Raw genomic sequence first — 27,837 nt, 5'->3', positions numbered from 1 at the left:
TAACTTCCATTTTAAACGGCGGGGGTATATATATATTTGCCAAGATGCAGCTACTACCCTCAAGTTTACCATACAGAAAAATATATCGACCCAGCTCATCTATGCTGACCTGGTTGCAGGAGAAACTCACCCCTTCCTTTATTATCACGCTTACCCCCCTTGAGTAGGAGGAGTATACTGAGTGGTATTGTTGTTTATATTTCCTGTTATTTAACAGTAATTTGGACATATTGGTTAGGTGGGTCTCCTGCAAACAAGCCAGTCCAATATCAAATCTCTCCAGCATAGCAAAAACTAACGCTTTTTTTACCGGGGTACCCAAGCCCCTCACGTTCCAAGACCCGATGTTAATAGATTTACCCTGCATCAGATTTACCATCGGGTGTAAAAGAAGACAAGCTAACAAGCAAAGACAGCTACACAGAGAGCGACTACATGATACTTATAAAATATAAAGTCTACTGGGCTACCTATCTCCATTAAGTGCACCCGCCCTAGTGTCATAATCCGTTGGTGTTTCTCTACTTTGTACATTAATAACTCAGAATTAAATTTAACCCCTAAAATTATCTTATCATAGTGCTTTGTGTTTATATACTTTCTCTCTTGTGCAATTATCCTGCGACTTTCATATTTTCCCTTCTCATATTTACTCTTTTGTGTGGTTATCGTGGTATTTTCAAATTTTACCTTAACGTGTTTACTTTTTCCAGACAGTTTCACCCCCCCACCCCCTCCAGCCCCACCCAACCCCATTCTCCCCCCCACACCACCCCCCCCAAACCCTCCACCCTCCCCCAACCCTCCTTCCCAACTATTTGACACCAAACCCTCCCTTCCTCCCCCCCACCTACCAAGGTGCTCCCTATGGGAGTTTAACGTGACCAGACCATCCATAACCCTCCTCGCGCCCTATCTTACAGACACCGCCACAGTGACTCCCCCCCCCCCCCCCGTCCTGCAGTTCTTAACTACAATATCTAACCAAGGGTTTATCAAAACCACTCACAGTCGCCCTCCTTCACTGTCTCCCCTCCCTATCCCCTCGGCTACCCCGTAAAGAGTCCTTATTATCCTCCAGCCATTGCAATACTCCAGCTGCCGATTCAAAGATCTGTACCCCAGCCGGGGTTACCACTCGCAGTCTTGCTGGATATAAAAGAGCATATGTTAGATTATATGACTGAAAAGTGGCTTTAATTGTCCGAAATTCCGCTCTACGTCTCTGCAACTCGGGAGAGTAGTCTGGGTAGAAAGAAATCCTTGATCCATTAAAGGAAATGTCCCCCATCTCCCTTGCCTTACGCATTAATGTGACCTTATCCTTATAGTTAAAAAACTTCAGCATCAGGGGTCTGGGACGCCCCCCAGGCGATGGTGTTCTAAAAGGGTACCGGTGGGCTCGTTCTAACGAGAAGAAAGGTGAAAAGCCTTCCTTTCCGAACTTATCTAATAACCATGATTCCAAAAATGTTATAGCGTCAGGGCCTTCGGTTTTCTCGGGTAGCCCCAGCAGCCTAATATTAACCCGGCGTGTTCTATTTTCTAACTCATCCATTTTAGTAGCGTAGCTGTCCAGTTTTTTTTGCATATCCTTAACCGTATGCTGTATTGGGTTTAAATCGTCCTCGAGCTGGCTTATTCTTACTTCCAACTCCGCTGTTCTTTCAGCTACTTTCTGGATGTCTTGTCGCACTAACAAAATATCCTCCTTCATTCCAGTTAGCTGAACTGCCAGGTCTCCCAGGGACTGTTGACATGCGTTAACCGCCTGTATTACATCCTTCAGTGTTGGGGTCTCCTCCTCTTGCGACCTAGCAGGCCTAGCAGACTCCAAGTCTCCTTGGATGTCCCCCATGATCTTTTTGCTCTTGCCCTCAGGAGCTAGCGTGGTCAGTGAGGCTGCTTGACCTTGACTTTTTCTGTCAGCAGGACCCCCAATATGAGATTTGATTTGTGCCATTTGTACCCCTTTTATTGGTGTTTGATCTGGGGTATGTGCTGGAGTATGCACAAACCGTTCTAATTTTGCCGCGGCTGAATTTGCTGCCTGACTACTTTTTTCTTTTTCTTTAGAGGAGCGGAGATGTTGTGTTCCCAGCCCCTCATGCTGCAGCTGTTCCTCCCCGCGTCTCCTGGACATTATAAATTATATAGGCTGTTGCCCCAGAACCGAATAGGGAAAATGAGGACCCAGCACCAAGACCTCCCGAGTAACCCCCCAGCTCCTTACTGCAGACTTACTGTCCACCATTTACTGTGTCCGGGATTCATTTAAATAACAAAAAACATGCTTTTATGCAGTTATTAAAAATATCAATAAGGTATCATTCAGGAGGTTTAAGAAACAAAAAAAAAAAAAATATCCTTGTCAACCCCACGGAGACAGATCTGATGGCAGTTCAACAGATGGCATTATAGACTGTAAATGCTTTCAGTCCTATCAGCAAGGAATACATAGCAGAACTTGAGGAGCAGAAGGAATGTAAATTGCACCCTACTGACTTGACTTCTATATGTCAAATAAAAAAAAACCGGAAAAGACAGGTATCATGATTATAACAAAACCCAGTCACGGTCAGTGCACTAAGTTTCACTCCTCATCGAAAGGGGGCTAATCCTCAGCTATTTTCCCCCACATGGGGTACTCACGAATACCATAGGCTGGGGAGCACCGGCGTCTGAGTATTGCCTAAGCTGATCTCCCTTGTAACTTCGGCCGTTGGCTGCCGGCGCATATAACCGTGCCTTCGTTCCTACGATAACCCGGAAGTCCTCGGCCGGGCTCGTCGTTCGTGTAAAAATCTTCGGGAGCTTTCGGCCGGCTTCGACTTGTGCCGGTGCTTCCGACCTCCTGGTCTACGAACCGTGCTGCACCCCTCGCTGTTCTTCGGGTCCATCCGGCGTGTGGCTCTCGGGGACGGGGCGAGGGGGAGACAGCGCGGCGGTGTCTCACTCACCTCAGCCTAACCACATCCTCCCATTCACACCACGCCCCACACACATCCGGTCACCTCCCTCCATTTACATTTGATTAATGCACATTTTTAATAGTGCTGGCGGTGCTTCACTATATATTTTCTCTTTTTTTCATCTGAGCACGTCATTTCCCTGGTTAATATTGCTATCGTCTGTGGGAGCTTCTCCATATCTGGATCCATTATTATGACTTCATAAAGCATTGCTTGACCCCTGGACTGCAAAGCTGAGGGTCAAAAGGCTCTGGTGAGTGGGGTCACTTGAGAGGTCTTTGTGCTCTCTCAAAGAGCGTGGTCTCCGAACAATTCTTCCATCTGCCTGTTTAGTGCGGTTGCCATCACTTGACACTTTATTTTTTATATTTTAATTTGTATACAATATATTGATGTTTAACAATTTATCATATATACACTAAGCACATTATCTATAAGCGCTGTTGAAATCTTTATCTATAGGCTAGTAAACCAGTCCTCAGGACAAAATCATCTTGGGAGAGCCCATACAGTATTTGCCAGGAGTCTGATAAGATCTCAGCTTCAAAGCTGCCAATTTAGTGTAATGAGGATCACTAAAATGCCCTCCGTCTGGGTCCTGCAAATCAGTTCAATGCAATGTTAAACATGAAAGCAGAGTCAGGAGTTTGACTGTCAGGATAAAAAGCCAGAACCAAGTAGAATATTGAAAAAGACCTGAATATTTCAAGCAATATGTCGTTTCCAGGGTTCGAACAGTCCTTAGGTCACTTCCCAACATGGTCTAAGTTGACTGTTCTCTCAGCAGGATGTCCTTTAGATATCCCACAAAAGAAGCACCTTGTGAGTGGAACAGGGCATATACAAGGACTAGCACCTTGGTGAATACTCAATGTGACATGAACAGACTAAAAGCAAGGGCAACAAACTGGTAGTGCTGTGTTCCCATAGCAAAGCTCGGGTAGTGTTGTTGTTGAGTGACCAAGGAGACACTCCCTCAAAACACACAGCAACAAGCATTTTTGCACTGTTGTTCCTCAGGCCAACATTTACAATTAAAGTGTCATCTACATATAAACAGACAGGAGACTCAGGAAATACTCATGAAACATATGATGTCCACAAGGCCATCAACATAGTAGTGCAGGGCAACAGGCATGAGTTCCAATTGTCCTAAAACCAATTGATAATTTAGGGTCAAATCAGGTGCTTTAATCATATCCTTGGTCCATAATCCCAAGGTTTGGTAAATGTATATGACAGCAATACATGGTTGCATGTCAGGGTCTCTCAGGGAGAAGAGGGACTTGGAAAGTGTTCCAGTCTCATATTAACCGCACCGTTAAACAATGGGAAGTTTTCATCTTCTACAACCTTTAACCACTTCAGCCCCGGACCAATTGTCAGCCTAAGGACCAGAGGTCTTTTTACAATTTCGCACTGCACTGCTTTAACTGGTAATTGTGCGGTCATGCAATGTTGTACCCAGACGAAATTTGCGTCCTTTTCTTCTCACAAATAGAGCTTTCTTTTGATGGTATTTGATTGCCTCTGCGATTTTTATTTTTTGCGATATAAATGGAAAAAGACCAAAAATTTTGAGAAAAAAATATATTTTCTACTTTTTGTTATAAGAAAAATCGAATAAACTCAATTTTAGTCATACATTTAGGGCAAAATTTATTCAGCCACATGTCTTTAGTAAAAAAAATGTCAATAAGCGTATATTTATTGGTTTGCGCAAAAGGTATAGCGTCTACAAACTAGAGTACATTTTCTGGAATTTACACAGCTTTTAATTTATGACTGCCTATCTCATTTCTTGAGGTGCTAAAATGGCAGGGCAGTACAAACCCCCCCAAATGACCCCATTTTGGAAAGTAGACACCCCAAGGAAATTGCTGAGGGGCATGTTGAGCCCATTGAATATTTTTTTTTTGTCCCAAGTGATTGAATAATGACACAAAAAAAAAAAGTTTACAAAAAATTGTCACTAAATGATATATTGCTCACACATGCCATAGTTATATGTGGAATTGCACCCCAAAATATATTTTGCTGCTTCTCCTGAGTACGGGGATACCACATATGTGGGACTTTTTGGGAGTCTAGCCGCGTACGGCACCCCGAAAACCAATCACTGCCTTCAGGATTTCTAAGGGTGCAAATTTTTGATTTCACTCCTCACTACCTATCACAGTTTCGAAGGCCATAAAATGCCAAAATAACACAAACCCCCCCCCCCAAATTACCCCATTTTGGAAAGTAGACACCCCAAGGAAATTGCTGAGGGGCATGTTGAGTCCATTGAATATTTTTTTTTTGTCCCAAGTGATTGAATAATGACACAAAAAAAAAAAAAGTTTACAAAAAGTTGTCACTAAATGATATACTGCTCACACATGCCATAGTTATATGTGGAATTGCACCCCAAAATATATTCTGCTGCTTCTCCTGAGTACGAGGATACTACATATGTGGGACTTTTTGGGAGTCTAGCTGCGTACGGCACCCCGAAAACCAATCACTGCCTTCAGGGTTTCTAAGGGTGCAAATTTTTGATTTCACTCCTCACTACCTATTACAGCTTCGAAGGCCATAAGATGCCAAAATAGCATAAACCCCCCCCCCCCAAAATGACCCCATTTTGGAAAGTAGACACGCCAAGCTATTTACTGAGAGGCATGTTGAGTCCATGAAATATTTTATATTTTGCCACAAGTTGCAGGAATATTAACATTTTTTTTTTTTTTTGCACAAAGTTGTCACTTAATGATATATTGCTCACACATGCTATGGGCATAAGTGAAATTACACCCCAAAATAAATTCTGCTGCTTCTCCCGAGTACGGGGATACCACATGTGGGGGACTTTTTGAGAGCCTAGCCACGTACGGGAACCCGAAATCCAAGCGCTGCCTTCCGGATTTAAATATAAAACGCTACCAAAAAAAACTGTTAGCGATCGCAGGGATCAGGCCTGACTCTGCAAACGCTGCAGTTATGCGTTTAGTAAGTGACAGTGATCGATCGATACTGCACTTGGGTAGCCTGGGCGGAGGGGCAAAACGCAGGTGCTAGCAGGTATCTGGGCTGATCCTGCTAACAATGCGTTTTTTTGGAACCCTAAACTGCTGGGGACGCTAGTATAGTTCTGATCAGATCAGATATTGATCTGTTCAGATTCTATACCACTACGGGAGGTTTATGCTTTGCGCGTGGGTGTTAGCGGTACTGGCACTAACCTAGCGCTGCCTGGGGCGACGCAGACCCTGACCCTAAAACCTAATTGATATCACCCGCCAGGTGATCAAGGGTTAAACCTTTATTGGGTAATAAATGGTGGGTGCCCTGATGCTATAAAAAGCAAACTAACTAACCAGCGTCACCCGTAACACTTATAAGGTGATCACTGGTAAAAGGGTTAACTAGGGGCAATCAGGGGGTTCAAATTTTTATTAGGTAGTATATGGGGGTCCCTGATGCTATATAAAAACCTGACGGGGAACCTAAATAACTAACTGGCTAACCAGCGTCACCAGTGACACTTATACGGTGATCGCTGGTGAAAGGGTTAACTAGGGCAATCAGGGGGTTAAAACCATTATTGGGTAGTATATGGGGGTATCTAGCACTATAAAAACCTGGCGGTGAACCTAAAAAAATAACTAGCTACCTAACGGCACCAGTGACACTAATGCAGCGATCAGAAAAACGATTGCTTAGTGATACTGGCAAAAGGGGGTGAAAGGGTTAACTAGAGGCAATCAGGGGGTTAAAACCGTTATAGGGTAGTATATCGGGGTACCTAGCGTTATAAAAACCTGGCGGTGAACCTAAAAAAATAACTAGCTACCTAGCGACACTAGTGACACTAATGCAGCCATCAGAAAAATTATCGCTTAGGGACACTGGCAAAAGGGGGTGAAAGGGTTAACTAGGGGCAATCAGGGGGTTAAAACCATTATTGGGTAGTATATGGGGGTACCTAGCGCTATAAAAACCTGGCGGTGAACCTAAAAAAATAACTAGCTACTTAGCGGCACCAGTGACACTAATGCAGCGATCAGAAAAATGATCGCTTAGTGACACTGGCAAAAGGGGGTGAAAGGGTTAACTCTAGGGGCAATCAGGGGGTTAAACCTTTATTGGGGGGTAGGGGGGCTACCCTGGACCTAACACTAACTGCTCTGACAGTTTTTACTGTCACAACTGACACTGAATGCAGTGATCAGTAAATAAATGATCACTGCAATCAGTGACACTGTGACTGGGAGGGGGGCGGGGGGATCGGGGGGTGATGGGGGATGATCGGGGGGTGATCGGGGGGGGTTTGTGTGCCTATGTGTGCCTACATGTTAGTGTAGTGTTTGGTGCACTTACTTTCAGTGTTCTCCTCGTAGTCCGGTCAAAAAGACCGCCCCGAGGAGAATGACATCACTTCCTCCCTGCCTGTGTTTACTATACACAGCGGGAGGAAGCTTCTCATTCGCCAGGAGCGATCGAGAGGGGGTGGCCAGAAACCAACGGCCATCCCCTCATCCCGGATCGCTCCTGCAGCGAAACGGACCGCCGCATCCAGCGGGAGGGGGTCCAATCGGACCCCCCACCCGCTGGAATGCAAGCACGTACATGTACGTGCTTGTGCCTGTACATGCCATTCTGACAACGTACATTGGCATGCGGCGGTCCTTAAGTGGTTAAAGGGGAATTCCAGTTAAAAATGAAAATTATTGTAAATGCTGATTGCCTGGATAGAAAAAATAATCTAATCTAGGCAATAACCAATCCTCCAGAACTTCACTGTCAGGTCACCTTGAGGCGAGGTGACAGATGCACACCGTAGGGATCAGGAGTGCACCGCAAGGTTGTGGACGCTACGGCTGACTGCTGCAGCCGGGAGACAGATCCCACTGGGGTTAGAGCGTAAGATTCCCTGGGGCGCAGAGTCTAAGAGCCAGCAGGTGTTCACCAGCACCTCTAGTGGTGAGGATGGACTTGGCTGCAACTGGCTCCAGGTCGCGACCCCCAGGGTCCCCCAGCTCACACCCACAGTAGGCAACAGGAGGATAGGGATAATGAGGGACAAAGCCAAGGTCTGGGCCACAAGCAGACAGGAATAGTCAGGGACACGCCAAAAGGTCAGGATCACAGGCAAACAGGGATAGTCAAGGACACGCCAAAGTCGGTAACGGAAAACAACAGAAGAGCACACGGCAGGTAACAGGAAGCTAACACACAAATGTTGATCAGCAGGGTTGGCCTGCAGTGCACAGGTTAATATAGAGCTCTCTGATAGGAGCTAGGGTGGAGTCATGCCAGAGGATGGATTACAAAAGCAGTCAGGTGAGGGTCGGCTGGTCTCTAGAGATGAACACATGGTAAACAGGTAAGCAAACTATTGCAAAACCATGACATTCACCAACAACAGTGTGCCTGTGCACCCGAATAATTACTGCACACAGGCACGTCCTAGAACCATTGTCGGTGTCTGTGTAAGCAGCACAGCTCTGACAAGCCCAGCCTCACCTTGTCCCATCTAGCACCTTCCTGTCCCACCCAGCCCCACTCCCATCCCACCAAGCCCCTACCCTGTCCACCATCTGTGACACTGTATGTTTTCTCATGAATGATGGCATATAAGCTCTAACATAAATGCACTTCAGATCCTCCTATCCTCATTTTGGTTTGCAGGAGCAATAGAGAGCTGTAGATGTACCCCCAGTTCTTCTAAGGAAACATTTACACATTTTACAAATATCAGTGTACTAATAAGGTGTAACTGACTGCATGGAGTTAATTGAAAGCAAGCATTCCTTCCACTTTGAACATTAATAAATTGTATGTTCGTGTGCGCATGCGCGCGGCGCCGCGATCGGACATGTTCTGATCCAGCTCCGCATTCCTCCGGCGAATTTCAGCAATATTTAGCGAGGGGGGACGCCCGGAACGCGGTCGGATCTTGTCCCAGTCTCCCGCGAGCGGAGGATGCAGCGGAGGGCAACGGGGAACGGCTCCAGCAAACGAAGGCATTCCCAGCAGACCCGTAAGCCCCGCACCTCACAGGCCTCACAACAACCCAAGATGGCGCCCGGGAGGAGAGACAGGCAGAACGGCAGCCCACAGCCCCCCCCGCAGCGCCTGACACAGGCTGAGCTGCTGCGGGGAGAGGAGAATACAGTTGGCTCTAAGGCTGAAACCCAGCGACCCCAGGTAGCACGGGACCCCAGAGAGACTGATGCTGACCCAGCCTATGCTTATTCCCCTCCAGTTATGCAGGAGGGGGAGAGGGGGGGCACAGCACGAGGAGGTGGACAGGGCTTACTGACAGCATTGCCCCGCTCTAGCCTTATCACCCAGGCTGAAGTCCACAGGGATCCCTTCTCATCCCAGTCCCAGGAGGACCTTTTTTCTTCACAGAGGGGACACCCTCAATTGTCTCCCCTGTCAGACTCTCCTGAACACGCTATACTGTTCACGGGCTCCCCGGCCTCCTCCACAGACAGGCAGATGGCCGAAATGGCTGAAGCTGTGTTGAGTCAAAATGGAAACGAGCCTGCCCAGCATCCCGCCCCTATAGCCGCATATTCAGGGGACACTGTCCTGTTGGCCAGATTTTCTGCCCTGTTGCAACAAGAACTGTCTAAAGCATGTGATATAATCACAACGGGCATGAAAACCGACTTTCAAAACATTGGAGAACGGCTGGACACCATTGAAACTAAAATGGATGGTACGGTAAGGCGAGTGAACCAGAATTCTAAAATGATTACATCTCTTCAGGACCAACTTGACCAAGCGAACGCAAAGATTGAGGATCTGGAGAACAGATCTCGGAGATACAATTTTCGAGTACGGGGTCTCCCAGAGACTGAGGCGAACTTAGAAGAATCGATCCACGCCTTGATGAAGGAATTGATACCAGATATCTCCCCCCATCAGCTAGAGCTGGACAGGGCCCACAGAGCCCTGACCGCCCCGAGAGCGGATGGACTGCCGCGAGATGTGATAGTCAAACCTAATTTTTACCGAATTAAAGAAAGGCTCATGCTGGAAGCAAGACAGAGAGGTGATATCACTATGGCGGGACACTCGATCCAGATTTTCGCGGACCTAGCTCCGTCGACGATCCAAAAAAGGAGAACACTGAAACCGCTTCTGACTCAACTCATCGAACACCGTATCAAGTACCGATGGTCTTTCCCTTTTAGATTGACATTCGCCTATAAGGGCAAAACCCATTCCTTCTCTGACTTTCAGTCTGGGGAGGCGCTGCTCCAGAATCTAGGCCTACTTCCTTTGGAACCTCATGCCTCCAACTCCCCTGTGGATGAGGGTCGACCAGTTTCACCTTTGTGGTTACAACAAGGCAGGTCAAGGGCTAGGAAGTCTCAGTCGGTCACCTGACCAGCCATGGGACCTCTCTAACCTAAATTGGCCCTGATGGGCCCTGTCAAGATTGCACTTGATGTTTCACTGGGACTCGGACGCTATCCTGTGTCTCTTCAGGGAGTTTTTCCCCTGGTTTTTGTATTTGTTTTGTTGTTTTGTTTCCTGTTTTGTTTTATTATTTGCTGCGTGTTCCTCCCCCCCCCCCTCCGGACTGTGCGAGGCTATTGTCCCTCTGTATGGAGGTGATGGCTTCTTCTAGACCTTTTTATGTCATCCCTAATTCTTCGGGGGGGGGGGGGGAGTGTTCCTTCACGGTTGCTTAGAGAATTATTATACTCGAGTTTATTGGTTTCCTCTCCTGAATGGCTTGAGGGAGACTGATCCTTATGTTAAGCTCTCCAATTTTAAGTTGTTTTTGTTTTTCTGAGGTTGCCTTGATTTCGGCGGCGGGCTGGCTTGACCCCTTCGACGGCCGTGTTTTTTAGAGCCGGAGGAGGACGCATGCCACTCGTGGTGGACTTGTTGCTACACTTTTAGTGGGGACAACTCCACGACAAACAGGAGGGACTTAGTGCCCCAATAGGTGCACTGCCAGACAGTGTGCCGGTTACTTTTAGTAGTAATTTTAGTTACCTTTGTCATCCTTGTGGTGGCAATGAACGAGGAGTTCTATTTTTATTTTTATTGTTCTATTGCTAACCTTCCGTCTTTTTTCCTCTCTTTTCTTTCTCTATCCTGTTACTCTACGGATGCGCTCAGGTTCCGGGACAGGATCCAGCCGGGAAGTCCAGACGGCCTCGGCGGGGTCCGCCTCCGACAGCAATACAGTGAGTACAACCTGCTAAACCATCATGACCAATAACCCACAACTGACTTATTCCATAGTGACACATAATGTACAAGGCCTGAATTCCCCGACCAAGAGGGCAAAAGCTTTTCACCAATACCATAAAATGAGGGTGGACGTCCTATTATTACAAGAAACACACTTCTCAAGGAACTCAGCCCCAAAATGCCTAAATGTCAGATACCCCATGGCTTTCCTGTCTAGTGGACCCGATAAAAAAAGGGGGGTGGCTATATGCTTCGCGAAACGAGTCCCTTTCACCCCAACTACTGTTATAAAGGATAGGGAAGGTCGATATATTCTAGTGGTCGGGAAGATAGATGATAGCGTAGTCACCTTTCTCTCATATTATGCCCCTAACACGGGTCAATTATCTTTCTTCCGGGCAATGTTAAAAGTGGTGATGCCTCATGTCGCCGACCAGGTTGTATTCGGGGGCGACAGTAATGCTTCCCTGGATCGGATCTTGGATAGGTCTAATCTGGGGAAGCCTGTTCTGAAACATACCCCAAAACACAGCTGCGAAATAGCTCGTTTAATACACAGTTATGACCTCATCGACCTCTGGCGTAATGTACATCCTTCGGTTAGGGATTATACGTTTTATTCTCCAGTGCATAAAACATATTCCCGTATAGATCATTTGTTTACTTTGTCCCCTTTGTTCCCCCATGTCTTGGAGTCTAGTATTATCCCTGTAGCGTGGTCTGACCACTCTATGGTCCAGGTGGTCCTGAGGGGCTTATGGGCCGGACCGTGCTCGACCGCGTGGAGATTAAACGAATCTTTATTGAATGACCCACTCATTGCTGACGAAATAGAAAAAACTTTACGTCACTACTTTCAGGACAACCCCTGTGAAGACACTTCTCCCTCTATAGTGTGGGCGGCCCATAAGGCCACTGTTCGGGGCAAGCTGATACAAATATCTGCCAGAACCAAACGGGAGAGAGACCGGCTGATTCAGCAGCAAGAAAAGGAGCTGTTAGACATAACTCAGGCACAAAAAGCCAACCCGCAATTAGATCTTAGGAGCCAGATCGACGCAGCACGTTTGGCTTTAAATTTGAGCCTCACAACCAGAGCGGACAAGTATGTCAGATGGAATAGGCATCGCTACTATTCTCTCGGAGACAAACCTAACACCCTACTAGCTAGGAGGCTCAATCCAAGACCCTTTAATCCAGCACCCCCTAAATTGAGACTTACAAATGGCCACGCATCCCAAAACCCTCAGCTCATTGTGCAGGAATTCTACACATTTTATTCTCAGTTGTACGATTCTCCCAATGATCTTAATATACAAGAGGCCGAAGCATTTTTGCGGGATTTACCGCTCCCCACGTTATCGGGAGAACATGCAGCGATAATGGAGTCAGAGTTTACAGAGAGGGAAATAGCGGCGGCCATCAAATCCCTGCGTCCGTCTAAATCGCCGGGCCCTGACGGCCTCTCGGGCCACTATTACCGTAAATATAGTGAGATCCTGACTCCTTACCTCTGCTCTTACTACAATGAGCTACGCAGGGGTTGCCCTTTGCCTCCACACGAGAATAGGGCTTACATCCATGTAATTCCCAAGCCAAACAAGGACCACGGTGATTGTACTAACTATCGGCCCATTTCTTTAATTAACGTGGACCTCAAATTAATGACCAAGATAATGGCTACACGTTTAAATGGGTTCCTAGCACACTATATTCACCCGGACCAGTCTGGGTTTGTCCCTACTAGACAAGCCCCAGATCAGACCAGACGGGTCATTGATCTTATCTCTGCATTGAACTCGGGTTGGGATGGAGGGGGACAGAGAGGAGCACTACTGGTCTCTCTTGACCTGCATAAGGCGTTTGATTCCTTGTCCTGGAATTACTTGTTTTTTATTTTGGGTAAATATGGATTCGGACCGAGTTTCTTGACTACGCTTAAAATGATTTATGACACCCCTACGGCGAATCTAATGATCAAAGGGCACCAGTCACCAAATATACATATACGCAGAGGGACCCGCCAAGGGTGCCCCCTGTCTCCCCTATTGTTTATTTTAGCTTTGGAGCCATTAGCTATTAAAATCCGGGCACATCCAGATATATTGGGTGTCACAAGTGGCGGACGGGAACATAAATGCGCCTTGTTCGCAGACGATATCTTATTGCTCCTCTCCTCCCCAGTCACCTCTTTACCTAATTTGCACAAGGTATTGCAACATTTTACAAAATTTACAGGGTTAAAAGTAAACCACTCCAAATCTCAGGCACTTAATGTGTCCCTACAACCGCATATTGTCCGTGCTCTACGGAGCTCTTTTCCATTCCAATGGCAAGACAAGACCTTACCATACTTAGGTATCACACTGACCCCTACTCTCACGTCATTGTATAAACATAATTTTCCCCCTCTGTTCAAAAGAATTTCTGCTGATCTTACACGATGGTCGAATAACTCTCCGTCATGGTTTGGCAGGTTGTGCTCCATTAAGATGACAGTCTTACCTAAAGTACTTTACCTGTTCCGGTCCCTACCTATCTCTGTTGATAGGCGAGAACTTCAGAGGTTCCAGGGTAAACTGTTGGACTTTATATGGGAGCACGGAAGGCCTAGGGTGAATAGACGGACGATGTATACACCAAAGGTGGGGGGTGGCTTGGGTATGCCGGATTTGTTTAAATATCACCAGGCGGCACTAATTTCACAATTAATTCGGTTCCATACTAATCGAGACAGGCCGCTCTGGATGCAGCTAGAATCCTCTCAATTTCCAGGAAAAGAAATTAGTCACTTAATGTGGATGAGAGCTAAGGACCGGCCCACGGTGATGTGCCCGACCTTGTCCTTCTCTCTAAATTTGTGGGATAGGCTAACTACAACCCATAACTTCAGATCCGGACATGCCCCGCTAGCCCCTTTGCTTAACAACCCGGTGTTCGCCCCGGGTCTTCGCCCCCAAGAGTTTTCATGGTGGACCAACAAGGGTTTACTTCGGATAGCCGACTTGTGTGACCATAAGGGGGCTCTGTCGCGAGCGTCCCTGCAAGAAAAGTATCAGCTTCCGAGGACAGAATTCTATCGCTATACTCAAATAGCGCACTTTTTGGCGTCACTGAGTCGTACTTCTGCACTCACCACATACACCCCGATGGAAACTATTTGTAGGACGTACGACGGCCTCACGGGTCACATATCTCGGCTATACAATATTTTGTTCCCCCCTTCTCAGAAATTGCCATACATGGAGAGATGGGAAGGAGATATGCACGTCACTTTGACGATGGAGGAGTGGAACAAAGTAATACGAAGTGCATCAAAATCTTTCATTAACACATCTTTGATTGAAGCAAACTATAAGGTGTTGAAGAGGTGGTATATGGTTCCGGCCCGTCTGGCCACCTTCGCTCCTGGGGCGTCTCCGCGGTGTTTTAGGGGCTGTAATGCGGATGGTACAATGTACCATATATGGTGGTCGTGCCCGAAGGTGCGACGGTTTTGGATACGCACATACAATTTTATATATTCTTTGACCCGAGTGAACCTCCGCAAGTCGCCCCTGCACGCGCTGCTGGGACGCCCCGTAGAAGGGGCTTCAAAGCCAATGAGCAGGCTAATAACTTTTATCTTTGTGGCAGCGAGGATCTCCATAGCTAAATCGTGGAAATCACCAATTGTTCCGTTTTACTTACTTAAAGCAAAATTGTCCTGGATAATGGTGAATGAACGCTTATCGGCAATACTTGCTGACAGAATGGCTTGGTTTAATAGAGTGTGGGAACCTTGGATTAGAGATCTGGTAACTGAGTAAAGGGAGTCCTTCTGATGTAGGGCTGGGGGGTGGTCCCCGGGAACTGGAGTGCATCCTTCTTCTTCTTCTTCTTCTTCTTCCTCTTCTTTTTCCTTCTTTCCTCTTCTTGCTTTTTATTTCTTACTTCTTTATCCTTTCTTACTATAGCTATTTTCGTTCAAATGAGTGCACTTGAAAACACAAGTGCCCGTACCCCCTCTTCCTTCCTATTTTTTTTCTTTTATTGTCATATATTTAGGAGGTACTGTGGCACTGAAGCCAAAAAAAGGGAGGATTGGATAACGGGGGCTCAGATACTGCTCTGGACCCCAATTAGGAGCAAGATGCGGGATAACTACTTGGAGGGGTTGGGTCTGTAACCCTTTGAATTACCCTTGCTGCTTTACACATGTACAACTGTTTCTTTCCTCCTCCCTTTTTTATAGTTGCATTAATCCGTATTATTTTCTTGTGCTTTTATGCATCGACAATGTCAGATACTGATTTTGTAATTTCTTTTGTTGAAAATTGAATAAAAATATTGTAAAATAAATTGTATGTTCCCCACCAAATGGAAGATTTATACAAACTCCTCAGCCCCAATACCATTTGTTTGACACTCCCTTGCCTATTGACCTACAATATAACCATTACTGTTTTTTACCTTCAGCTCCCATTGACTTTGAACTTTAGTCATGTTCTTCTAACTCACTCAGAACCAAAACTAAGTAAGTTTGGCTCATCCATACTCCATAGGTATGCATTGCGTCAATAAGAACTGATATAGTATCTTTAAATTTAGGAGTTAAAGCGCATGTAAACCCTCACATATACCCAGCGAAGTGAACAGCCTCAGATGATACACAGAGATTAAACAAATCTCCCTACATAAGTTTTACATGTATATCTGCTGTCTTCATCTTTATATACTGTTTAGAAAGTGCAGATCATGTTAGGAGATGTTCTCTTCCTTGTTCCCCTGTAGGAGTGAATTATTTCTAGACACTGTGAGACAGCTGATTGGAGGAAAGGTGCACACCCCCTCCCCACACATGCAGAGGTTGCCTGTGAATAGTTTAGCTGACTGATAATCTATTTTTAGCAACCTCTCCTGATACACACTTCAGGCTGCCATCTCGGAGAGCTTGTCAAAAGTTATCAGGCTGATAATAGGAGAACAGAGCAGGAGAAAGCTACAAGATTTAGTGCCTTGAAGTGGGATTAAAAAAACACTGCCGATATATGTGCCCGGCTCAAATTTCATGAATCTGGTTTACATCCACTTTAAGTCAGCAGGCTGAACCTTCTCAGGCACAAAATCATTCAAAAATATGGAGTGCACTCCTTGATATCCTCAGCTGAGTACACTGAAGCAGCTGTAGTTGCAGGCAAATCAAACTCTAGGGCAGCAGAAGTAGGCCTATGGCCTTTGCATTCTGAATCAGCTATCATGATAGAGTTTGGTCATAAAATCTGACATAGCTGCAGAACATTCCTTCTTGGATGAAGCAGATTCTCCAAAAGTAAAGCATCCATCCTGGATGGAGCCAGAGAAGACTTCAAATAACATGTAGATTTAAGTAGGGGACAAAGGTCCAGGTTATTAGAATCAGGTTCTTGTGGAGGGAAATTGCAAGGTACCCTAGAGCTGCAAGTGGATTAGGAGCCAGAGACACCCAAGACCCCTTCCTTTATGCCTGTGATCTGATATACTTCAAGTACTCCAAATAAACCTGAGTACTCACAAGCCAGCTGAAGAAGTGGGGTGCTGTGACCGTACCTGTTAGGCAATAGCAAGATCAAATGATCTCAGTAAACATCAGATTCACCTAACTCTGGGAAAGCAGGAAGGCATTGTAAGTGCACATGCCTGACTCAGCTGTGTGCAGCACTGCACATAACCACTATAATGTGTGACACAGGACAGTGTGGCACTGTAAATGTGTCCCAGCATGAAATCCCTAGTGTGTTTACCTCATAGGGGAATTAGCAGAAGTTAGAAAAGTAACCTTAGCTGGGCTTCAAGAGCAGCAAAACCGCAGTAACATACAGCAGTGGTGGTTAGTAGAGCGCTATGTGGCTAATAATCACAGTAACAAGGTACTGGGGAGTGTCAAAGCAAGACTCAGGGAAACATGTCAATTTGATATGATCTTCATCTTTCAGCTGGGCAGTGCGCAATCCACTGTGGAGTGCTTAGCGGGTGAACATCTCACCGAGCGCTCTGCAAATTTGGGTGTTTGCTGAATGGGCGAACATGCGATGTTTGGGTCAAACTTTTGCCTGACTCGGACTGAGGATGCTGGGACTGTGACATCATAATGGGCGGGGACATCATCCGGCTATGCCCCTATATAAGTCACCGCACGCCGCGTGCCTGTCATTGTGGCCAGAGACAGCGACAAGGCAACAGCTCAAGAAGAGAAGAACAGAAGAAGAGAAGAAGAGAACAGAAGGCGGCGACAGAAGACCGGCCACCGCTTGTAAAAGAGCTAGAAGAAGGCGCGGAGGCCCGGCAAGAAGAACCCAAAGAGGGGGACAAGACCCCCGAAGAGGGGGACAAGACCCCCGAAGTCGGAAGAAGAGGGCGGCGACGAAGAAGAAAGCCGGGCTCCTCCGCTAGTAAAAGAGCTAGCAGAAGATAGCGGAGGAGTCCGGCGAGAAGACCCCAGAAGAAGACCCCCAGAGCTGTGCAATAAACTATTTTTAACCCTTGTGTGTTGTGTTTTGTTTTTTTCACAGGTGAATGAGTAGGGGTACATTGTACCCCATACTCATTCACATAGGGTGGGGGACTGGGATCCGGGGGCCCCCTTATTAAAGGAGGCTCACGGATTCCGATAAGCCCCCCGCACGCAGACCCCGACAACCAACGGCCAGGGTTGTCGGGAAGAGGCCCTTGTCCTCATCAACATGGGGACAAGGTGCTTTGGTGCCCCCTTTCCCCAATGCACTCCCCCATGTTGTGAGGGCACGCAGCCTGGTACGGCTCAGGAGGGGGGGCGTCCCCACCCCCTTTCCTGACCGCTCGGGTAGCGTGCTCAGATAAGGGTCTGATATGGACCTAGGGGGGACCCCCACGCTGTTTTTTCAGTGTAGGGTTTCCCCTTTAATTCCATACCAGGTGACGGGGCCAGCGACACTTCCTTCGCTCATCCCGGCTACCTGGAGCCGCATTCAAAATGAACAGACTTTCCTCCATGTGTGTGGGCAAGTCCGTTCATTTCAAAAGTACGGCGGATAATCCGGCGGACTAAGTCCGCCGCAAAAGTCACGTGTGTGGGCAGATCCACTCGTTCGGACAGTCCAGCGGACTTTTTACAGCGGTTTGTCCGCCAGACTAGACATAGTCTGATCGCATGTACGCAACATTAGGAGTCCAGAAACTCATTGACCTTTTATACACACACACCTAATTACAAGCAAAGAGATCACAGGTGAGGATGGTTACCTTTAATAGCCATTCAAACCCCTTTCTGTCAACTTGTGTGCATGTTATCAGGCCAAAATCAGGGTCATTTGGGTAATTAAACAGGATATATAAACCGGGTATTATATTAACCAGCGTATATAAACTTTTGATCAGGGTTATTTAGGTAATTTCTGTTGTCATTATGATTTAAAAAGATTAAACACAGTTGACTGATAATAAATGGCTTCAGCCAAACACTAACCATAAGTGAAAGAAATGTTTTTGTGTTATCATTCATATTCTCTGAAAAAATGGCCAATAAATCATAAATTCTGCCAGGGTATGTAAACTTATGAGTACAACTGTAGTTTATAGCCTGCCTGCTGAACTACAGAGGTGCTGAAAGGAGGAGTTTTAGGAGGTGGAGCCAGTTGAGGAATAACTGCTTGCAGACAGCAAGGTACCATTGTATATGTAGCCCCTAGAAACCAAAAGTGAAATGCAGAGGAGAAGTTGGAGAGCAAGCAGAGAATTCGGGAAATTTTGGACAGAGATTGCCAGCAGACAGGCAGCACTCACAACATGAAAGAAGAATTTTCAGGCAAGCTTATATTAGCTTGTTATTAACAATGCTAATAATATAAAATTAAAGTGTTTTTGTGACTATAGACATAATATTAGAAGGCTTGTATTCTGCCAGGTCACTCTAGGGAGGTGGAGCAAGGTGAGTCAAGCTGCTGAAATGAAAGTATTTCTGTTATAACATTTTAGGATGGATTGCTCCACAGTTCCTGCAGCTACAGGAGGTCATTGAAGGATTACATTAAATTAATTTACTGCTATATATAAATTTGCAGACATTCCACAGCTCTACTTTAAATTGTACATGGTGCTGTACTTTGGTGACCTAAAACATTTTTGTATTTTTATCTTTTAAGAAATATATGAGCTTAAGTATTTCAAATAACTCACTAAAGGTCAATAAAAATGTTTAGGCCTGTACTGTAAAAAATGATCGTCTTTTAATCATGTAGTCATGTAAAATTGTGTCAAGAGACATAAATCTTTTTACATCCCAAAACCAATGAATGCACAGCTGAGTTCAAAACATGAATTTATTTAATTCTGAAGCATAGCATTGTGTTGTCAAATTTTGCTAACAGTGTAGGGCAGCCCTCAAAAATTCCAGTTGCCTGCTCGCATTTGAGGGCTCGCGATCTATGGTTGCCTGGGGGTGGAGGGGGGGAGTACTGCCGGCTGGCAGGGTTGTATGGGAGCCGTTCTTCCAGTGATCGCGGAAGGGAAGAGAGAGGAGAGAAGGCAGGCGGATGATCAGAGCGCAGAGGAACATCACAGCTTTCATTTCAATTGCAGTATGTTCCCTGCACTCGCGTTCACATACAGCCCCTCCTCCTTGTCCTGGGATTTTGAAAGACAGACAATTCAGGGACATGTGGCGTATATCAAAGTTCCCTAGCCAGGAGGTGGGGCTGTATGTGACAGCGAGCGGCAAGAACATACTGCAATTGAAATGAAAGCTGTGATGTTCCTCAGCACTCTGATGATCCGGCCGGCAATTCCTCTCATCTCTTCAACTGCACAGGTAGGCTGCGTTGTTAGGCACAGGCTGCATCGGTGGACACAGGTTGCATTGTTAGGCACAGGCTGCATTGGTGGACACAGGATGCATTTTTAGGCACATGCTGCATTGGTGGACACAGGCTGTATTATTAGGGACAGGCTGTATTGTTAGGCATAGGCTGCATTGGTGGACACATTGGTTTTGCATACAACATTTTAATGTAATTTCATGAGATAATTTATGAGGGGGTGATTAGGGGTGGGCAAGGGTAGGGGTTGGGTGGGGCAACTGGTGGCGAGAAACCCTTGAGGCCTGGCTAGTAGCTCAGGCCTCCGTGCCTTCTTCTAGCTCGTTTACAAGCGGTGGCCCGGTCTTACACATACTGTACACATATACATACAAACAGATATGCATTAGAAAGTTAGCAGTATTTCAATGATTATGCACATTAACTATTTTAATCTAAAATATTTTGCTGCATATTGCTTAAAAGATTGAATATTTTTTTAACCAAGGAAAAATCTGTACTACTGTTATTTTTTTTAAAGTGTAACATAAATAAAAACTTAAAATAGTAAGGAAAAGTTTATGTGGATAACAAAAAATAACAGTATATTTAACAACAAAACTTTTTTTTTTTTTTTTTTTTTTACATTGGATAGAACAGGGAATGTTAATTTTTGCCTTCTGTGCACCAGCCAAACCATTTCTCTCTACTTACTTACTTACTTATACTTACCTGCTCTGTGTAATGGTTTTGCACAGAGCAGCCAAGATCCTCCTCTTCTTGGGTCCCTCACTGGCAGGGGCGTACCTAGAACATTTGGCACCCGGGGCGGATCCTATATCTGGCACCCCCCACCTTAAAATGTAAAAACACCCCACAGCACCCTGAACCTCCTGATCCCTTTACATTACACAGCCCTTGTACCTCTGGACCCCTTTACATTACACAGCACCCTGCACCTCTGGACCCCTTTACATTAGACAGCACCCTGAACCTCTGGACCCCTTTACATTACACAGCCCTTGTACCCCTGGACCCCTTTACATTACACAGCACCCTGCACCTCTGCATCCCTTTACATTATACAGCCCCTCGCAGCTCTGGACCCCCGCATGTTACACAGCCCCCCTACAGTGCAGACCCCCCTCCCTACCGTACAGACCCCCATCTACAGTACAGACCCCCCTACAGTACAGACCGCCTACAGTACAGAATCCTCCCCTACAGTGCAGACCCTCCTACAGTACAGACCCCTCCACCCTACAGCACAGACCCCCCTACAGTACAGACTCCCCTACAGTACAGAATACTCCCCTACAGTGCAGGCCCTCCTACAGTACAGACCCCTCCACCCTACAACACAGACCCCCCTACAGTACAGACTCCCCTACAGTACAGAATCCTCCCCTACAGTGCAGACCCTCCTACAGTACAGACCCCTCCACCCTACAGCACAGACCCCCCTACAGTACAGACTCCCCTACAGTACAGACCTCTCCCCCTACAGTGCAAACCTCCCCTACAGTACAGAATCCTCCCCTACAGTAAGAACACCCCTACAGTACAGACCCCCGCTACAGTACAGAATCCTCCCCTACAGTACAGACCCCCCCCCCCCCACACTGCAGAATCCTCCCCTACAGTACAGACCCCCCCTACAGTGCAGACCCCCCTACAGTACAGAATCCTCCCCTACAGTACAGACCCCCCTACAGTACAGTATCCTCCCCTACAGTGCAGACCCCTCCCCCTACAGTACATACCCCCTACACTGCAGACCCCCCTACAGTGCCGAATCCTCCCCTACAGTACAGACCCCTCCCCCTACAGTGCAGACCCCCCTATAGTACAGACCCCCCTACAGTGCACGACCCCTCCTACAGTACAGACCCCCCTACAGTGCAGGACCCCTCTTTTAGTGCAGGACCCCTCTTACAGTGCAGGACCCCCCTACAGTGCAGACCCCCCCACAGTAAAGAACCCCCCTACAGTGCACAGACCCCCCCTACAGTACAGTGCACAGACCCCCCTAACAATACAGGCCCCACCTACAGACCCATAATGTACCTCAGAACACACACAGAGAGCCCAAGGCAGTGGCATTGCAGGGGGGAGGTGCGAGCAGCACCTGAGTGACACCTGTCGGCTCAGTGATCCAGGACCCGGCGCAACAACCCCCTTCCCTCTGTGGCCGCGTCGCGGTTCTGATCAGTCTTGGCAGAGGCTGTCACAGCCTAGCAGAGTGAAGCCGCCTCCCCCTCCTCCTGCATGCACAGCACTGTGTAGACATAAAGGATAATCCATCCACCTCACAGGTGTGGCATATTGCACAGATGTGCCTTAGGCTGGTCACAATTAAAGGACACTCTAAAATGTGCAGTTTTACTGTATTGGTGGGGTCGGGGGGGTTCGGAAACTAGTCAGTATCTGGTGTGGTCACCATCTGCCTCATGCAGTGCATAATATCTCTTCCGCATAGAGTTGTTCAGGTTATTGATTGTGGCCTTTGGAATGTTGATCCATTCCTCTTCAATGCCTGTGCGAAGTTGCTGGATATTGGCAGGAACTGGAACATGCTGTCATATACACCAATCCGGAGCATGTCAAACATGCTCAATGGGTGACATGTCCGGTGAGTATGCTGGCCATGCAAGAACTGGGATGTTTTCAGCTTCCAGGAATTGTGTACAGATCCTTGCAACATGGGGCCGTGCATTATCATGCTGCAACATGAGGTGATGGTCGTGGATGAATGGCACAACAATGGGCCTCAGGATCTCGTCACAGTATCTCTGTGCATTCAAAATGCCATCAATAAAATGCACCTATGTTCGTTGTAGATAGCATATGCCTGCCCATACCATAACCTCACTGCCACCATGGGCCACTCAATCCACATTGTTGACATCAGCAAACCGCTCACCCACATGACACCATACACACTGTCTGCCATCTGCTCTGTACAGTGAAAACCTTGATTCATCTGTGAAGAGAACACCTCTCTAAAGTGCCGGACGCCATCAAATGTGAGCATTTGCCCACTCAAGAACTGCAGTCAGGTCGAGTCCCCAATGAGGATGACGAGCATGCAGATGAGCTTCCCTGAGACGGTTTCTGACAGTTTGTGCAGAGATTCTTTGGTTATGCAAAGCCATTGTTGCAGCCGCTGTCTGGGTGGCTGGTCTCAGACGATCTTGGAGATGAAGATGCTGGATGTGGAGGTCTTGGGCTGGTGTGGTTACACGTGGTCTGCGGTTGTGAGGCCAGTTGGATGTCCTGCCAAATGCTCTGAAATGCCTTTGGAGATGGCTTGTGGTAGAGAAATTAACATTCAATTCAAGGGCAACAGCTCTGGTGGACATTCCTGCAGCCAGCATGCCAATTACATGCTGTCAGGTCACCTTGAGGCCAGGTGACAGATGCACACCGTAGGGATTAGGAGTGCACCACAAGGTTGTGGACCCTACGGCTGACTGCTGCGGACGGGGGTCAAGGTGATAGGAAGGCAGGGCCGCCAGAACACCAAGATGGATCCCACCGGGGTTAGAGCGTATGATTCCCTGGGGGCGCGGAGTCTAAGAGCCAGCAGGTGTTCACCAGAGCCTCGAGTGGTGAGGATGCACTTGGCTGCAACTGGCTCCAGGTCGCGACCCCCAGGGTTCCCCAGCTCACACCCACAGTAGGCAACAGGAGGATAGGGATGGTGAGGGACAAAGCCAAGGTCGGGGCCACAAGCAGACAGGAATAGTCAGGGACACGCCAAAAGGTCAGGATCACAGGCAAACAGGGATGGTCAAGGACACGCCAAAGTCGGTAACGGAATAACAGCAGAGCACACGGCGTGGAAACAGGAAGCTAACACACAAAGGTTGATCAGCAGGGCTGGCCTGCAGTGCACAGGTTAATATAGAGTTCTCTGATAGGAGCTAGGGTGGAGCCATGCCAGAGGATGGATTATAAAAGCAGTCAGGTGAGGGTCGGCTGGTCTCTAGAAATGAACACATGGAGACAGGTAAGCAGACGAACTCTATTGCATAACCATGACACACGCTTCCTCAAATCTGTGGCATTGTGCTGTGTGAATAAAATTGACATTTTAGAGTGGCCTTTTTTTGTGGCAAGCCTAAGGCAAACCTGTGCAATAATCATGCTGTCTAATCAGCATCTTGATATGCCACACCTGGGAGGTGGATGGATTATCTTGGCAAGTGCTCACTAACATAGATTTAGACAGATTTGTGAATAATATTTGAGGGAAATAGGCCTTTTGTGTATGTATAAAAAGTCATAGATCTTTGAGTTTAGCTCATGATAAATAGGGACAAACACAAATGTATTGCGTTTATAATTTTGCTCAGTGTAGCATAGGATAGGATAGCTTTATTTGCACAGTACTTTACAAAATAAAGGGAGACAGCACAGTTACAATACATGTCAATACTAACAGGTTACCAGGGCCCTGCTTGTGTGAGCATACAATCTAAAAGGGGCGGAAGTGAGACAAAGGATAATAACTGTGAGAGATTAGTTAGTGGAGAAGTGGCAGTTTTTAAGGATTGTCTAATAGCAGACACATTAGGAAAGATCTGGGCAGATAGGGGTAGGGCGTTCCAAAGGAAGGGAAAGGCTCTAGAGAAATGCTGGAGGTGGACATGGGAGGAAGCGATGTGGGAGCTAGGGATCAAGAGGTTTTGGGAGGAGCACAGAAGAAACTTGGGTGATATTTTGAGTTGAGGTTGGTGATGTAGCTGGCAAAAGAGTTGTTGACGACTTTGTATGTTGCTGTTTTGGGGATTTTCTTCATTGGTTGAGCAAACGCCAGTGCTTGGATTGACAGGGAGGAGCAGCAGACACCGAACAGCTGGTAGGGTGGATACAGTAAGTCTGGCAGCAGTATTCATGATAGACTGAAGGAGGATAGCTTATGTAAAGGTAGACCAAATGAGGGGGAAATTGAAATAGTGAAGGCTAAACATAGCAATTAGCAAGAGAGGGAATTTGTAGTTTTATGGTGTCATTGGTTAATAAAGGGCTTGTTATAGTAGGGAGTTAAATGTGGCAAGATGTAAACAGTGATTGGATGTGGGCTGAAAGGAAAGATCAGAGTTCATTATTACACCTGAGAAGAGACTGATATTTGTAATAAAAATGTTGATGGAAAAGTCAGTGGAGAGGCCACAGGTAAATGGGGGGGGGGGGGGGGATATTATAAACTCAGTTTTGAAAAGATTGAGTTTGAGGAAGTGGTCTGACACTCATAGTAATATGTCACATAGTAAATTAGTGTTGGGCAAGGAGACATTATTGTTAATGTGTGACAGAATACAGGTGGCAAAGCACTTCCGCTGATCATCTCCCTGGAATTTAGCCTGCATTGATAGTACTCTTTTTGAAATGTTTGCTCACCAGGACACAGGAAACAAATCAACAGGGGAGTTCTTTGTAGCCTTATATTTTATCAACTGGTTCTGGGTAGGATTTGCTATAACTCCATGTTGGAATGTAAACATCTTTAAAAAACAAATAAGCTAGTTACCTATTAGTCATATTGTTAAATAAGATCACTATTGGGGATGAGCGAATCAGTCTGGCTTTGGTTCACTGGTCATTTATGCTGGACTGGACAGATGCAAAAGCAGCAAAAATCAAGTGTACAATCCTACAATCATAGCCTACCTGCTGTTCCTCAAATCTTCCTTCTGTGGTACAAATATATCTGAGAGGCAGTGTCGAGAGGCTTTAAGGAGCACTGGAGGAACATTAGGAGGAGAAGGAAGTGTTGGGGTGCTAAGCCCCATTCGCCCTTACTGACACTAAAGTCAATTTTTATACATCAATTGTTCTACAATATCAAGTATACTATTTTTTTTTCCTACATTGCAGGTGGCTCAGCAAGAAGAGACATTGCCTGGTACAGCAGAGGTTCTGGGTTCAAATTCAGACCATGGCAGACATGCTCTGCACTGTGTGTACTACTACAACACCCTTCCCAGATAGGCTGCTGGTTAAAGCGGAGGTCCACCCTAAAGTGGACCTCCACTCATCGGAAACCCTCCCCCCCTCCGGCGCCACAATTGGCACCTTTCAGGGGGGAGGGGGGTGCAGATACCTGTACAGTACAGGTATTCTGCACCCACTTCCGGGATAGCTCTCTGCGGAAAGGGGCGTAGATTACGCCCCTTTCCGCAAGTGCCCGACCCTTTCCGCAAGTGCCCCGCTGCCTGCTGGGAAACACACAGATCCCAGAGGCAGCGGGGACCATCCTTATTGCGCAGCGCGATTCGCGAATGCGCAGTAGGGAACCGGGAAATGAAGCCAAAAGGCTCCATTTCCTGATTCCCATACCCAAGATGGTGGCGGCAGCACCCGACAGACGATCTAGAGATCGGCTTCGGGTGCCGACATCGCGGGCGCGCTGGACAGGTAAGTGTCACTATTTTAAAAGTCAGCAGCTGCAGTATTTGTAGCTGCTGGCTTTTAAAAAAAAAAAAAAAAAAACGCAGAGTCCCGGCGGACTCCCGCTTTAAGTTAGGCAAATTTAGCTCTGTGTCTCTCCTGTAATCAGCACAGAAATATGTGGCAGCTCTGCAGGCTGCAGGTTTGATTGCTTCCCTTGTCTTCTGAAGGCTTCCAGAATGTAGTGGGTGGGAGAGTCAAATGAGCAGATTGAATATTTATGTGGCACCAGTCAATCCTGGGGATTGTGCATTTGAAGGTAAGAGAGGGGTTTCACTGGGGATCTGGTCTGGAAGGTCCCAGGGACACTGTGAGTACAGACCTGAGAGAATTATTCTAGTGACTGTTGCTGCTATTAACCCCGGTGCACTAACAATAAATCTTGCCTGGCCTGGAACATTGCGGCTGGTGTCCCACTGCTGTCCACTTTATGTCCTACTGCTGAAGGGACTGTACTCAGAAGTAGCTGCAAAGAGAAGAGTGTCCTCACATTCTTGTTCAGTGTTCTGGAGTATCTGAAAGCTTCCCTAGGCCCCATCCAAGTTAATCAGCTCTACACTTTAAAAAGGCACCCCCTAGACGGCTTACTGAGCTAGGGTGAATGTTTCTGTTTGCTTGGCTGCCGCTACACTGGTGGTAAAAGAACCTGAGCACAAATCAGTGGACCTTTCGGGGGTTAGTGCTACACTACAATTCCCATAAAAATAAATTTGTCTGCAAATATATGTACAGACCATCTCAGAAGCAAGCAGGAAAAGGTGGCTACATTCACATTCACAAGAGGGCATGCAGAACAAATTAGCCACCCTAGAGAAGGAAGTATCAAAACAGAAAAAAACTTTCATTTGAGAGATGAAATCATGTAAGAGAGATTGAGATGGTATGGTCTACTTATAATTATATTGCATTTATTTTATTTTAGAAAAAATGTTTAGCCAGTTTAACCAGTTAAGGACCAGCCACCGCAGTTATATTGCAGCAGGGTGGCTCCCCTGGGCAAATATCTGTAGCTGTATGTTGACTGCTTTAGGACCACGCAATGTCCGCCAGGCACCCCCAATCGCACCTGAGAGAGGCACCTGTCAATGTATACAGACAGGTCTCCGTTCTTTACAGATTATGAACAGGCATCAATCTCTTCCCCCAGGCAGTCCCACCCCCCCACAGTTAGACACACATTTAACCCCATGATCGCCCCCTAGTGTTGACCCCTTCCCTGCCAATGACACTTACACAGTAATCAATGGCTATTTTTAGCTCTGATAGCTGTATAAATGTCAATGGTCCCAAAAAAGTGTCAAAAGTGTCTGATCTGTCCGACTGCAATGTCCCGCTAAAAATCACTGATCCCTGCCATTACTAGTAAAAAAAAAAAGAATAATAAAAATGTATATATATATGTATAATATATAATA

This window comes from Lithobates pipiens, unplaced genomic scaffold (genome assembly GCF_037356315.1).
Source record: "Lithobates pipiens isolate NorthernLeopardFrog02 unplaced genomic scaffold, aLitPip1_a1.2 Scaffold_13, whole genome shotgun sequence".
NCBI lineage: Eukaryota > Metazoa > Chordata > Amphibia > Anura > Ranidae > Lithobates > Lithobates pipiens.
The sequence above is the reverse complement of the archived record's forward strand: the minus strand, read 5'-3'. Positions refer to the sequence as shown.